Source organism: Leptonychotes weddellii, chromosome 7 (assembly GCF_054177405.1).
Source record: "Leptonychotes weddellii isolate Sample4059 chromosome 7, ASM5417740v2, whole genome shotgun sequence".
Lineage (NCBI taxonomy): Eukaryota > Metazoa > Chordata > Mammalia > Carnivora > Phocidae > Leptonychotes > Leptonychotes weddellii.
This window is the reverse complement of record NC_138375.1, coordinates 74,315,259-74,331,968: the sequence shown is the minus strand read 5'-3', so window position 1 is coordinate 74,331,968 and position 16,710 is coordinate 74,315,259.

Genomic DNA, 16,710 nt, shown 5'->3' with positions numbered 1-16,710 from the left:
AATCTTTGAAAAAAAAAAAAGAGACTCGGACAAGCAGCTGGAGAGATGCTTGGCTCAGAGATAGTGCTGTTTGGTTTGTTGTTTTGTTTTTTTTAAGATTTTATTTATTTATTTGACACAGAGAGAGAGAGCACGCATGAGCCGGCGGAGAGAGAGAGGGAGAAGCAGACTCCCTACTGAACAGGGAGCCCGATGCAGGGCTCGATCCCAGGACCCTGGGATCATGACCTGAGCTAAAGGCAGCTGCTTAGCTGAGCCACCCAGGCGCCCCTGCTGTTTGTTTTATTAACTCGTACCTATCGCTCTGCCTGACCCATGTTTGATACAGTCATGAAAGAGAGAGAGAAGAGACAGAAATATTGAGACAGAGAATTGGACTCTGTCTCCATGACACCAAATCAAGAACTGCCTCCTTCTACATCTTTTGCCACCACCTGGGCGATGCTGGTGGCAGAAGACAGAGCGGAGTGGCTTCTGTGGCAGAATGAGGTTGCGATGCAAACAGCTCTGATGACATTTCCTTGAGTGGCGCCTGTCATCTGCAAAGCCACGTCTGTTCTTCATCACACCCCAGTCCTAAGATGGCCACCTAGAATAAATCATCTGAAACCCACATGTCATCGCAGATGGGGGAGGGTGAGGCCTGGAGTGATAAATGACAATGTCTTCGCAGCGAGTTTGAAAGCCACAGTTTAAGTGAATAGAAATGCTTTTGTCGGGGCGCCTAGGTGGCTCAGTTGGTTAAGCAACTGCCTTCAGCTCAGGTCATGATCCTGGAGTCCCGGGATCGAGTCCCGCATTGGGCTCCCTGCTCAGCGAGGAGCCTGCTTCTCCCTCTGACCCTCCCCCCTCTCATGTACTCTCTCTCATTCTCTCTCTCTCAAATAAATAAATAAAATCTTTAAAAAAAAAAAAAGAAATGCTTTTGTCTGATGAACTTCATTTATGTAGAGTTTACCTCCAATAAAATGGCCCCGTTTTAAGCCTATAGCTCAAGAGCGTTTGACAAATGTTTCGCACCTACGTAATCACCACCACAGTCAAGATACAGAACATTGCATCACTCCAGAAAGTTCCTTGTGCCCTTCCCTGGAAATGCCCACAGGAAATCTTCTTATTTTTTAAGGCATAGAACATCTATTTGAACATTTTAAAATTGAAGTACATAAAAAGGAATCTGTTCACTTGCCAAAAACAATATTTAGATCTTAAATTCCTAACGTAAAATCAGATAACGCTTCTTGCAGTATAGTTTTAGCACAGACTAGCTACTGATGAGAAGCCATAGCCATAGTCCTTTTGAACCTGGCTAACATTTGAAGTGTAGCATTCGCCCAAAACTCTGAGTGGGGAAGGGGTGTTTTAACCTACTTGACATATTCTGAAGTTATAAAGGTCTCCCACTAAGGCTACATGGTAGGTCACTCACATGGGTGAGAGGGTTGGGAGAGGGAGGAAGCAGAAATGGAAAGAAAAAAGACTTCACTTGAAATAAATATCATTTATATATTTATTTAAAATTATATATATATGTATGTGGAAATTGAATTTAAAATACAAAAAAAAATTTCAGAGGCACCTCAATTCTTGCAAAAATTTTAAAAGTTTCCTAGTGAATTCCCCTCAAAACATTTCTTGTTTTATGTCATATCAAATAATTTTCCCGTCCCTCTTAAAAAATAAAAACAAACTACAATCTAGAACAGATTATTGACTGATAGAAATAGAGTCTGGGATTTGGAGTGAAAAGTGCTGTCTCAGTCTGCACCTAAACATTCTGCTCTGAAAGTGCTTCCCTCCCTACTTCTCCACAAATCAATAATAGATCAGGCAAGAACTTTCTCTGCTGCTACTTTCTAAGAGATGCAGAGAATTGGGCAAGTCAGGAACCCAACGAGAATTCCTGATCCTAAACCCCGTATCCATCTCTGTCAGGTGCAGTCTGTGAAAACCTTCTGGAATGAAAAGGCACTTTCAGCCTTCTGGCTTCAAAGGGCTGCAGCTAGGAGATCCTAGTGATTTCTAGTATGACTTCTTAAGAAAATGTTAAAATTGATGCACACCATTAGAAAATGAAATTATGCCTGCAATTTTATCCAAAAACTGACATTGGTAAGGAAATCGAGGAGGAAAAAAAAGCTACAATTGCACAACAAAAGAAGACTTGCCTTAGTCACTTTTTTAAATGTAAAAACAATTCATGCTAGTAAAAAGATGGCAAACTAGAAGGAAGAAAAAAAATTACGCATAATTCTACCTCCCAAAAAGCTCTGATAAAATTTCTTTTGAAATTTTTCTTAACATAGTTGAAATCAAACTGTATATAACATTTTGTATCCCAATTTCCCACTTAACAATTATAGTGTGTACATTTTATATATCATAAATAATTATTAATACTTTTTTAATGGTTGTCATAAATAAGTCCAACAAAAGTAATACTCTTCATTTCCCCAGTGTTGGACAACTAAGCTGGTTCCAATTTTTTGTTAACACTGTGGTCAGTATGTTTGTATATAAGTCTTTTTCTGTACTTTGGGATATTTCCCTAGAATATATTTTAAGATGTGCGGTCTCTGCATTTGGGTATAAAAGTTTTACATCTCTTGTGACATATTTTCAATTTGCTTTACAAAAATCTAATAGTCTCTTTTTAGGGCAACTTGGCAGTATGTATCAAGATCCTCACAAATATCCCAAACCTTTGTTCCATTATTTTCTTAGAGAACAAACAGAAATATATAAAATGGTTTTGTTTAAAATATTATTGCAGGGCGCCTGGGTGGCTCAGTTGGTTAAGCGACTGCCTTCGGCTCAGGTCATGATCCTGGAGTCCCGGGATCGAGTCCCGCATCGGGCTCCCTGCTCCGCACGGAGTCTGCTTCTCCCTCTGACCCTCCTCCCTCTCATGCTCTCTGTCTCTCATTCTCTCTGTCTCAAATAAATAAAAATAAAAACCTTAAAAAAAAAAAATAATAAATAAATAAAAAAAATAAAATATTATTGCAGTATTATTTCCATTACCAAGAAAGTTGGTCACAATCTAAATGTCCAAAACTAAAAAAGTAGTTAGAATAAAATTATGGTAGCCATAGGATATTCTTATACATCATGTGGATAGAACTGGAGGGTATGTGAATAAGTCATGCAGAGAAAGACAATTATCATATGGTTTCACTCATATGTGGAATATAAGGAATAACATGGAGGACCACAGGGGAAGGGAGGGAAAACTGAATGGGAAGAAGTCAGAGAGGGAGACAAACCATGAGACACTCTGGACTTCTGGACTCTGGGAAACAAACTGAGGGTTACAGAAGGGAGGGGGGTAGAGGGATTGGGGTAACTGGGTGATGGGTATTAAGGAGGGCACGAGTTGTGATGAGCGCTGGGTGTTATACGAAACTGATGAATCACTGAACACTACATCAAAACCATCAAAACTAATGATGTACTATATGTTGGCTAATTGAACATAATAAAAAAATACTATTTTCAAAAAATATGTAAAAACACGTGAAATGTCAAAATATACATATAATGAAGATTAAATGAAAAAGTTAGAGGGGCGCCTGGGTGGCTCAGTCATTGGGCGTCTGCCTTCCGCTCAGGTCATGATCCCAGGGTTCTGGGATCGAGCCCCGCATTGGGCTCCCTGCTCCGCGGAAGCCTGCTTCTCCCTCTCCCACTCCCCCTGCTTGTGTTCCCTCTCTTGCTGTGTTTCTCTCTGTCAAATAAATAAATAGAATCTTTAAAAAAAAAAAAAAAGAAAAAGTTAGAAAATAAAATGATATGTATAATATGATGTTAATTATATACCTAATTATATATGTATGTGTTCATAGAAAAAAGTCTAGAAAGAAACACATCAAAATGTGTATAATGATTTTTTTTCAATGATTATTTCATAAGGGATGTTTGTAAGTGTTCCCTGCTGTATACCTTGGTATATATATATATTTTTTTTACATACTCAGAATATTAATCCTTTATTTCTGTGATCTATATTTATGTAAAAGTATATGTGTATACATACAAGTGCAGATTGAGTAGAACATTTAAAACATAAAAATAGAGACACCCCAGTTCTTACAAAATAATTTTTTAAGGCTTATTTTTTGTCTATTTTGTTTGGAAAAAAAAAAACTAATTTCTCAGGCTGGGTTTTAACATTTAAACACATCCACAGCACTCCGGGACTCAGTAAATACTCACTATGTGACCACCCAGCTCTCCATCACCTATAGGGTACATTCCAAACTCCCCAAATGCCCACAAAGATACAAGACCCCTCAGCATCTGGCTTCTACTCATCTATACAACCTCAGCTGTGATTATCAGGGAACAGGCCTCCCCGTTCCCGCCACTCTGCCCTCCTGGCCATGGGATTGGGCATTCACTGAGCAGAAACTATCCAGTCATTGGGGGCAATTGCTACAGGGCCACAAGACTCCCCTTAGCTGTCACTTCTTCCAAGAAGTCTTCTGTTTCCTCCTTCCCTGCAGGCTGCTTGTCCTTCCTCTGGGCTGCCACCATGCCTATGCCTTTGCTAGTCTCAATAATTGTACTCATCACACCTCCTCTTGAACTCCTGGGTACTTATTGCACACTCCCTTTTAGAATGTCTGTGAGGGCATAATTTTTTTTTCCTGTTTTGCTCATCGCTGTAGGCCGGGTGTCCAGAAAAGTACTTAGAGGTACCCAAGCAATGTTCAAATGTTTATATGGCTGACTGACAGAATAAATGAGTGAATGAATGATTGAAGAGATTCAGCAGAAAACCTGAGTATCTAAAACACAAGGTGTCTGGCAAGGGGCAGAAGTATGCCAAAAAGAAGGAAGAAAAGGATGAAGATATCGAGAGAGTTCAAAGAGAAGGAGCTGGGCCAGGTAGAAAAACACAGACTTGAATCAGAAACACTGCTATAGGACTTTGAGAAAGTTTCTCAGTTTGCACCTATGAATAGGATATTATACTCATTTGGTTGTTGTGAGAATTAACTATAGATATAAATACACACAGAGAGAGCTTTGCGTGTCGTAAGCATCCTGTCAAGGTTTGACCTTTTTCTTTTCCCCTTACATTATCATTTTGTCTAGTTATTCTAGATCTATGAAATACTGATCACAAATTTCTAAGAAAAAATGCCCTGGACAAAATTATTTTTACTGTGATTTTTTCAAAGATAAATCATTCTAGAAGAAGGGCAAGGAAAGATGGCCAAACTCTTAACAAGGTTACACATCATAACCATAAGGAGATGTGCTACGTAACCCATATTGCAAGTGGGGGCCCCAGAGGTTACTCAGAGGTGAGCTTTGTACAGAACAGAGTCTTATATATTTTAGTGATGGGGCAAAGAAGTATTCCCAGAGCACAGGGAAACTTCTCTTATAGGTTTCATTACCCTTTCTATTGATGAGACAAACACATACAATATTAAATTCTGTCCTAGAGCCATTTGACTAAATGTGTAGATGTCTAGGGCCAAAAATACATTCATTGATTTTGGGACTAGACTCTATTAATATACTTTTCAAACAGATATTTCTGTTCACCTTGAAGTGCTGGTGCTCATGTTCAGCTGAATGGTTGGGAACACTGGTCTTACTCTGCAACAAAAATGAGCTCCTCGAGATCATTAGGACCGCAAATGGGATGATTGCCCACCACAGCCCGTTCCTGGTGAGCTGACAATTGCAGGGATGTTGAGTTGACTAATCTAGAGCAGACTGCTGGATCCACAAACCTCACTCACGGCCTCCCTGGCAGACTGAGCAACGTCCCCACAGCAAAAGAGATTTTTGTTGAGAAATAGAATTAGAAGAGGATTAGAGCAACAAGAATAAATATTCTGCTGCCAGTATCATAAAGATTCTTTAATTTAACAATGAGCACAAGCTTTATTGCTTCCACAAAAATTCATGGTTCCTATATGTGGTAGCAATACAATTAGTTGTCATTGTCTTGGAATTCTTAGCTTACCTACTTACGTACTGCATCATCAGCCATGTGGGATTTTGTCAGTATCTTCAGTGGTTGTGTTTTGCTTTTGTTTGTTTGAGACTCTGTTTATATGTGTGAATATGTGTGATAGACTGATACAAAGATGAATTCACTTGCCCTGAGTGTGTTTTTCCCCTTGGCATTTTATGTCATTGCAATCATCAAAGTTCCTATATTTTAAGGTATTGCACTTCTTAATTTGGTTAGTCAACTTACTTGGCTGCTATTGGCCAAAGCCAGATAAAGGTCAGTGGGAATAGTAGGCAGGAAACAGAGCTAAGGGAGGTGGGAATTCACCATAGCAGCTTGGCTACAATTAGGTGTCTGGGGAGAAGGTGTTTGTTCACAGGTAGGGGAGACAGAGGGAGACAGAAGGGGTAACAGAAAACCAAAGAATGGAAAAAGCGAGCCTTGTGGGCACGTGGAAGGAGGAGGCATAGACAGGCACAAACACAAGGTAGGAACGAGAGCAAATTCCTGGTGGGCACCTGAGGGCAGACTTCCTGGTAGGATGTGGCTTGGCCTTGGGGGAGGTGCAGATGGTAATTAGGACCTGAGGCAGTTGTTTCAAAAGGAGAAATCTCCAGCACTGCTACCGGGTAGGAAAATTCACACAGACACAAGATCTAAGGCAAAGATGGAGGGAGGCACAGTGGACTAGATGGATGGCTGCATGGACAGACGGGCAGGCAGGTGGATGAACAGACAGAGGGACAGTTAGATAATAGTTTATGGGAATACAGTAGCAATTTTTAGGATCAAAGAGGTCCACTGACCAAAATTCTGTTCTCTGTAGGACTTTAGGAACACCAACGTTAGAAATTATTTCCTTTTCAGTATTTCACTGTGGGGTGCTTGGATCTCTGGATCAAAATGAGCTTGTTTATAAACTAGTTGGGGTGGGACATAGGAATTTATGGCTTAAGAAGCTCTCCCCCAGTGAGTTTTATATACACCCGTGTTTGAAATGCCTGAACTAAGGCATCATCCTTTGTCCAGTGTAAAGTCCATATTGGATTAATCAGGTCCTTCCTTTTTTTTTTTAAGATTGTATTTATTTATTTGAGGGAGAGAAAACAAGCAGTGGGGAGGGGCAGAGGGAGAGAGGGAGAGAGAGAGAGAGGGAGAAGCAGGCTCCCTGCTGAGCAGGAAGCCAGGGCTCGATCCCAGGACCCGGGTCCATGACCTGAGCTGAAGGCAGACACTTAACCGACTGAACCACCCAGGCGCCCCTAATCAGATCCTTCCTAACAGGCACTGGCGGAAAGTCAGACAGCAAGAGAATAGGACAAGAAATATTTGGTGGTGGAGAGAGAGAGGTCTTTTCTCTCCCCAAGTGCCAGTGCAGGGTACTAGGCAGGAAGAGGCCCTGGAAGTGCTCTGGGGGCTGTTAGGGTAGCAGAGAGAAGAGTCAAACCACAGGGAATGCCACTCAGACCTTAGGAACTACCAGTCATGCATTTTTTAAAGTTCAGGTAAAATGCCAACTCCTTCAACAATTTATGCCACGTTCATCAACCCAGAGGGGAGTCACCCATACTTCTGAATTCCTCTGTAGAATGTTGTCTATACATCCTGATGGCCTTCATTTATTCATTCATTTAACAAATATTTATTGGGCACTTACCGTGTGCCAGACACCGTTCTAGGCATTGAGGCAGAGCAGTAAACAGGAGACAAAAATTTCTGCCCTTGTGGAGTTTAGATTCTCATAGGAAAAACAATAAGAAAGGGAAAATGTGTATGATACAGATAAATACCAAGGGGGAAATGCAGCAGGAAACAGTAATACAAAGCATGCATTTTTATTTTTTTATTTTTATAAAGATTTTATTTATTTATTTGAGAGAGAGAGAAAGAGTACAGGTGAGGAAGAGCAGAGGGAGAAGCAGACGCCCCGCTGAGCGTGTGGCCTGATGTGGGGCCTGATGTGCGGCCGATGTGGGGCCCGATGTGGGGCCCCACGGACCCTGGGATCATGAGGAATTCAGTAGAGTTGCAGGATACATAATCAATGTACATAAATCTGCTGCATTTCTCTATACTAATGAAGCAGCAGAAAGAGAAATCAAGGATTTGATCCCATTTACAAGTGCACCAAAAACCGTAAGATACCTAGGAATAAATCTAACCAGCGGTGAAAGACCCAAGCTCCGAAAGTTATGAAATCCTGATGAAAGAAATTGAAGATGGCACAGAGAAATGGAAAGACATCCCATGCTCATGGATTGGAAGAACAAATATTGTTAAATGTCTATAGTACCCCAAGCAATCTACACATTTAGTTCAATCCCTATCAGAATACCGCCAGCACTTTTCACAGGTCACATAAGCAGAGGCAACAGTAAGATCAAAAGCGCTGCGGCAAGAGCCCGCCGGGGTGTCTGAGGGGTACACCAAGGTGGCCTCTGTGGCTGGAGGAAAGTAAGAAAGAAAAAGAGAAGTAAGAGATGAGGTCAGGTGGCTATTGGAGGACTCTATCACATATGCCTCAGAAAGATTTTGTAGATATTACAAAGGCTCATCTTTTACAAGACAGAAAACTATTGAATGATTTTGAGCAGATGAGTTTCTTGATCACTCTTTGACAACATCACCGGCTATTTCGTCGAGAATAATTTACGGGTGGCAAGTTTGGCGGAAGGGAGACTGGTTTTAGAAAGCCATTGCAACAGTCCAAGGGGAAAACAACGGTAGTTTGGACCCGTGGGGTAGCACAGGAACCAATGAGAAGTGATCCATTCTGGATATTTTTTTAAGGCAGGGCAAACCTTGCGTTTGAAAGAAAAAGAGAAGCAAAGGAAAATTCCAAGGTTTGGGGCCCAAGCAACTGGAAAAAGCTGTTGCCATTTACTGTGGGAGGGGAGGCTGTATGGGTGGCAGCTCTGGGGAAAAGGGGACCTGAGGGATCACTAGCTTATAACTGTGAGCTTAGGTGAGCTCGTCAAGGGGATGAGTGTCAAAGTGCAAGGACTGAGCTCTGGGGCACAACACTCACAGGTAGGGTGATCAGCTTTTCTGGTTTGCTCAAGGCTGATTCCCAGGACATGGGACTGTCAGGAAAGCTCTGAGAATACTGAAACCATTGATCCACTATTCAGAGGTGAGGGAGATGAATGAGAAGCCCATGAGAAAGAATAGCAGAGCCCTGGGAGACGCATTGCCCTGGCAGCCAAGCAAGGAACCAGCTTCAAGGAAAAGACAGCCCTCAACTCTGTCAAATGCTGCTGATGGGGCAAGTGACAGGAAGATGGAGAGCTGACCCCTGGACATACATAAGAGAAGTCACAGGGGACTCTGACAAGAGCAGTTTTAGGGGAAGGTGCCTGGGACAGAAAGCCGGATTCTGGTGATTCAAGAGCGTCTTAGTCTGCCCAGGCTGCTCTAACAAAATACCATAGTCTGTGCAGCAGAAATGACAGAAATTAATTTCTCACAGTTCTGGAAGCTGGTAAGTCCAAGATCAAAGTGCTGACAGATTCAATTCCTGGTGAGGACCCTCCACCTGCCTTCTCATTATGTCCTCACTTACCTCAGAGTGTGTGTGCACAGAGACAGAGAGAGACTGAGTTCCCTTTCTCTAAGGCCATCCATCCTATCAGGTTAAGAACTCACCCTTATGATTTCATTTAACCTTAATTACCTCCTAAAAGAACTTAACCTCCAAATGCAGTCACATTCAGGGTTTAGGCATCAGCATATGGGAGGGGGGTACAATTTAGACCATAGCAAACAGAGAAATTAGAAAGAGAAAAATAAAAACAACACTTTCAGGGAGTTTTCCTGTGCAGAAAAGGGGGGGAAAGTGGTAGTTAAAAGGATATATAGGATCAAAAGAAGGTTGTTTGTTTTAAGATGGGTAGAAGGAAAATAAAAACATGTTTGTATGCTGATGAGAATGATCTAGCAAAGAGGGAAGAGGGGCCCTTGAATAGTTGAGAGGGAGTGGGACCTAAGGACAACTGGGGGATGGGCCTAAAGAAGGAACACAGATGGTTCATTTGTTGAAGCAGAAGCGGAGACAAAATTTAGGGACAGAGATGCACGTAGGTCTATAGACGTAATGTGTGGACTCAAGAGAATTCTGATAATTTCTGTTTTCTTGGTTAAATGGAAAGGAAAGATCATGAGCTGAGAGTGAGGATGGGAGCAGCTGTTGGCCGTTTGAGGGCTGAGGGAAAGTAGGAGTGTCATCTAGGAGAGTAGGCAAGTCCTGTAGAAAGGAAATGTAATATAATTGCCAGGGAGCATTAAGGACTCCCTTAGAGTTGAGCACTCCTTCAGAATGGCAGTTGAACACTCACACCTTAGCAGAATCCAATATGGTTATCCTAGGAGGGCTGGTACACAAGGCTAAGGGTTAGCTGACCTGGGGACTAGTCAGTCAGGGTTTCACCATTCACTTATGTATGTCACTTCATCTCTCTGAGCCTTCTTGTATTTTTACCTGTAAAACTGGGATATTCATGTCTGCACTGCCTTCCTTGGAAGAATCATGAGATGGAACCTGAGGAACATCTTCTAAAATGTTAAGTGTTAAACACATCAGAGATTACTAGAAGACTAAAGCAGGTAAAACTGGAATAGCACGAGGAAAGGTCCTCTGGTCCAAATGAGGTCTTTCCAGGAAGGATGGCCTAATGGCACTCCAGATAACAGGTTGGAGGTGACATACAGGAAAAGGACGTTGAACAGGACACACTCTGCCAATGACTACTGGTTGCTGTGGCCTAGGGCTGGTTGAAGCTAGTTAGCTGAGGACATGCGCTCCAAAGACACCCAGGATCGGGGCTGCCCTGGTGCATGTACACTTTTTGTGGTGAGTTAGAAATGGGTGCCCCCTCGCCTGGTTGGCTCAGTCAGTTAAGCAGCCAACTCTGAATTTCGGCTTAGGTCATGATCTCGGGGTCATGGGATTGAGCCCCAAGTTGGGCTCTGTGCTGAGCTGAGCTCGGAGTTTGCTTGTCCCTCTCCCTCTACTCCCCCCCAAACCCCCCTCTCTATTGTGTGCACTCTCGCTCTCTCTCTCAAATAAATAAATAATCTTAAAATCTCAAAAAAAAAAAAATAGGTGCCCCTTCCTCAAGACCCTTTACTTCCACATATCAGAAAACTGTCCCGACATACTTAGCTTGTTAGAATAAGATATTTTCTTGACATACACCTGAAACTTGTAACAAATATGAAAATCTACAGTGCTATTGTGTGAAAGGTGCCCCCTGGGGTTGTGGAGTGCTCAACACAGTTGTCTCAGCTGAACCTCAACACTCACCAAACCCTTTACTGACCACCACCTCATGCCTATATTTAAAGTAATATCAGAATATAATGTTGTTTTTAAGGTTTCAAGATCAAAATTGAACATTATTGGCCTTTGTGCTTTAGGCTCTATTCTTGGTAGACCTGGATTAGAAGAGGTCTTGGAAGATTGCTGACTTCCAGGAAGGATTTTACATATGCATTCAGCAGGTGGGAATCCAATGGTACAAATATGTTACGTTCACTGATAAAATGATGATCAGGATGGTGTAATGGGCCTTTTGGACAGCTTCCAAACCATGAAATACTGTATTTCTAAGTTTTGTGGGTTGGTTGGTTTGTTTGTTTGTTTTTTATTTGACAGAGAGAGAGATAGAGAGAGCAGGAACACAAGCAGGGAGAGTGGGAGAGGGAGAAGCAGGCCCCCCACAAAGCAGGGAGCCTGATGCGGGGCTCGATCCCAGGACACCGGGACCACGACCCGATCCAAAGGCAGACGCCCAACGACTGAGCCACCCAGGCACCCCTGTATTTCTAAGTTTTAAGAGCTCAGCTAAAAATTAGAAGACATACTGCTGAAGCCAAAAATCATGGGCAGTATTTATCTGTGGGATCTAAGTTTGTCATTTGGCATCCTGAACATTACGTGTCCCCAGAGCAAAGCAAACCTGGTACCTTACTTTGAAAAATAACTCAACCAATAATATAATTTCTGTATATGAGGGCCAGGTAGTATTACCAAAATCTGCAGATTCCAATTTTAGAACTCAGGAAAATATTTCAGAGCTGAAACAATCAACATCTTTTTGGCCAAGTAACCGAACAAAATTTTCTCTACAAAGCCAAGGTTCAATATTTTAATTCAGTTAAAGCCGGGACCCAGTACACCCGTCGTTATTACTGCATTCTTTGTGAGACTCCCTCTAGTGGCCCACAAGAGTTAGCCTCCTGAACGAGCACACCTGGATGAAGACTGGGGAGTTCCGTAGCAGTTCATTCTCTTTGTCTAATCTGATGGAAACTGGTCTCCTATCAAATGTGAAGGTGAAATCAGGGGAAGGGTGTGAAATGTCAACCTAACCGCCGCCCACCCCCACCCAAAGGGACCAAGAGGTGAAGGGGACCTAGTGATTTTACGACAATGAGCACTAAGAAAAACCTTTGAAGCTCTGAAATCCCAGGGACTTGACCTATAAAGTGTGAGGGCCAACCCCATTGACATCACAGGTCTTTCCTGCGGTCACAATGGTACTGAGCCACCCTGGGAAGATGCCCCAGAAACACAAAGACTTTAGTCAGATTGCAACCAAGTTTCCTTAGAGCTTTGGCTTTCTGAAAGACAAAAAAATCTCTGCTCCCTTTCAAAAACGTCAAATCAACAAAAAATAGAGCCAGGAAATCAAGCATCATGAGCTCAGGTATTTATCTCATAGATTATTCAAGGTCTCTAAGTTCTCATTCTTGACGACCTTACTTATATTTCTTACTACATATAAACAAGGTAATAAACCCCAAAGGAGATCCTTGGATGGCTTGGGTACGATAGAGTGAGAAATCATTTCCTATTCTTTTATAACAGTTTGATCTATGTGGATGCATCTCAACAAAGTTTCCTAAATGTCTAATGGAAGTACCAGGGATGATAAATTCTTCTAGGTGACTATGGGTGTGATGGGGACCTGGCGAAGAATTGATGTAGGGGAGGACAGAAGAGGAGAGTGTAAAATAAATTAGAAGCCTCCCTTAACCTTCACCGTATGTACAGAAACTGTCCTTAATTAAAAAAAAAAAAAATTTAACCACCAGGGCAAAAATTCACTTGCCTTAGTTCCTGATCTGATTCAGCATTCTGGTTGCCTAGTTACAGATGTAAACAAAAGTGCCTCCCCGTCTGCAGAGGAACAGCCGAAGGAAACTGATGGCCCCCTTCCTGGCTCAGTCAATGACCAAGAAAAGAAAGCAAGTACTTTTAGCCATTCATATTAAAAATAGAATATTTTGCTCAGCTTCTTTAAAGCTTAGCGTTGTTCAGAGAGTTCTAAGGAGTCCTAGAAGAGTTGTTTTTCTTCTCACTCTACCTACATTTCTTGTTTGTTCTGCTTTGACAAAGTGACTGGTGACCACACAAGCTGAAAAGAGAAAGTGTCTCAATATGTGAATACATTTATTGTACTGACTTTTAATATGCAGGGCTAAATATGAACAAAATTTGATCATTATTTTTTATAAAGATTCAAAAGAAACTATGATAATTGCAAGATAGAGACTTTATTCTAACATGAAAAAGAGAATAGCTAAATAGTTTTTTTTTATTGGTACTTGTCATCAATGAAAAAGAACATTCAAATAAGCAGTATTTTTAGACCTCACCAGAGGATGCAGCCTCTGGTGACAGAAAGAGCACTGGAAAGCTAGCACAGTATCAAGCACTGGATTTTGGTTTCTGTTGGCTATAGCACCCACAGGCTGTGTGACTTCCAGCAATTACTTAACCTCTCTGTTTCCTCTTCTGTGAAATGGGCTAATTAGGCCTATCATCCAAAGATGTGAGGTTTGAATGAACCACTAAGATAAAGAGTTTAGTAAATAAGAGAGACTCGGTCAATCGTTAGAATATGATTATTATTATCATCATCTATATGATCTTGAGGAAGTCTGCTACTTCTCTAATCCTCAGATTCCTTGCCTATAAAAATAATCATCTTAAATTCTTTCTGCAATAAGGTAGGATTTCAGTAAAGACAATGATTCCCACCTTATAGGGCATTATATACATGAAAGTATTTTATAGGCTTCAGTTAAGCGGTAAAGGAACACAGCATTTTAAAGTATTGTTATAAAACAGGTGCAAACTGACACACGCAAGAAGTCCATGAGTAGCCACCGACTTGTCTGTGAGAATTGTTATATAATCACAGTCTAGCTTGTAGGAACAGAGATGCAGCAGAGCTGCCTCCTATATGCAATTAGCAAAGATAGAAAAATTTACATATAAACTTATGTTAGATACATCAAAATTTGCAGACGAGAGGAAACAAACAGGCTGCGACGTTAACAGCTTTTGCTCTCTGTAGGTAGTACAATTACAATGAGAATTTCTTTTTTCTGTATCTTTTACTTTTCTATATTTTTCCAAATTTTCCTCCATTATCAGGTCTAACATGTGTTACTTTAAAAGTATGTGAGTTGTAGCTGTGTTTTTAAGAGGATGCTATTTATGGTCTTCAACATAAGACTTAAAAATAACATAAAAGTGAAAGATATAGATCCAACTGTTTCACTTGAGAAGGGGGAAGGAGACAATCACCTAGTAATTTAGTGTCCTTGGACACAATATTCACAAAGTCTTTCATTCCCCAAAAGGGAATGAAAGGGCTCCTAGGTGCCAAACATGGAAGGCCAGGGAGCAGCCAGTTGCTGAGGGAATACCACAGGCCGACCAGGCCAGGGTCACCATGGAGAGGTGAGAAGAGCAGCACTGAGTAGGCCAGGAGCCCAGGGTCCAGTTCTGTTCCAGCTCAAACCTGGAATCAAAACACAGAAGGGCAGAAGGCCAGTCATGTTCTGTAGGTAGTTAGGATGGTTTCCATAACATGGACCCCTGGGTGCCCAGTGGATCAGTGTACCCATCCTCTAGGGGAAGACCTGGCTTCAGCGCCTCAGACCCCACTCAGCAATGGGGAGAGAGGGCCTGAAGCATGATCATGGTGGTCACTGGCTCCATTTTGAGCAGGCTTGAGCCGTGCTGGTTGTCCACTGCCAAGTGGGCAGGGTCAGGAGAGCCTAACTATTGTCAGGGGGTCTTTATTAGCTTCCTTGATAATAGACTCACTTTTTTTTTTTTTTTAATTTTACTGGAGGAGAGAGCTTTCCAATTAAGTCTCTTAGGTGTTAATTAAGAAGTAAGACATGGTAGTTTTGCAAAAGGAATGATTTCTGTTTGTGGGTCTTACCCACTCTGCTCACCATGATCGTATACAATAACATAAGCTAAGAAAAATATCCCAGGAAACTATTTTGTTTAAGTTTTAAACTGAGGCAAAATACCACTCATACTCTCCCGATTGAATCCAGTTCAGTGATGGGCTATTAAAATGAGCATAAATCTGTGTCCTGTTTTTGATCTTAAAAATAAAGAACATTAAAGTTTAAAACAGTTTTAGCATATGTCAAACAGTGAGTGCATTTGGCAGTCTCTTTCCTCTGAGAAATGCTGTAAAATCATGAACTTTGGTACAAGGGGAACTTTCTAGTAGTGTCATGTTATTGAATTAGTTAAGTTCATATGGCCAGCTATGTTAAACACTAGTAAGTTATGTACAAAACTGTGCTCTGCTTTAATTTCTCATTGACTGTAATAATCTGACATCCAGGTTTCGTAGAAAACAAAATTACCTGGATAGACTAGATTTCTAGTTTTGGACTTCATTTTTGAAAACTAGTTGTTTCCCCTCAGAAATTAGCATGTTGGAGTAAATTCACTCTGTGAGAACTTCTTTAGTAATTCATCCAATAATCATTGGATATTTCACTTAAAATTTTTCTAAGAATAATCCATGGCTTTGAATTGTCCAAAAAGTTTCTCCTGGCTGTGATAGCAATCTATGAAATGAAGCTCTCTAACTTGATTTTGGTTTTAGTCTCTAGAAATACAGATGGAGCATGTGTAAGTTTAACTGGGCTGATGGTCTATAGTATATATTTTGTTTAAAATTAAAATATTTATATAAAAATAAGATTGGTAAGACTTACCTATAAAGTAGCTGATGATACATTTTAAACCCATGACCTTTGTTATAGGTAAGATTATCTCCTACCACAATGTCAACCAAGAATTCTACAGATCTAGTTCAGTATGTTGACACGTAAGTCTGTAAATTGCAACTGGTTTTAACTATTTACTATATTTAATGATTCAGCTAGAGATTAAAGTGCCTGACTAAGATCTTTGAGTTCATATAAACGGATTCTCTGCTTTCAGAAGAGACTGCATAAACAACTTCAGAAGATGACCCTCTCTATGCTATTCTCTTCTCTTTGACCAAACAAGCCCATTTTATAGCCTCCTCTTTAAGTACCTTCCATAGGCTCCTATAGATTATGAATCATAGAACATAGGCAATGAATGACATATGAAAAGATCGCATAGGGTTAACTATGACTTTCAAAATACACCAAATAAATCTATTAACATTTTGTTATAAAAACTCAGAAATTTTTGGGCGCCTGGGTGGCTCAGTTGGTTAAGCAACTGCCTTCAGCTCAGATCATGATCCTGGAGTCCTGGGATCGAGTCCCACATCGGGCTCCCTGCTCAGCAGGGAGTCTGCTTCTCCCTCTGACCCTCCCCCCTCTCATGCTCTCTCTCTCTCTCATTCTCTCTCTCAAATAAATAAAATCTTTAAAAAACAACAGAAATTTTTAAGTATATTAAATGAATCATC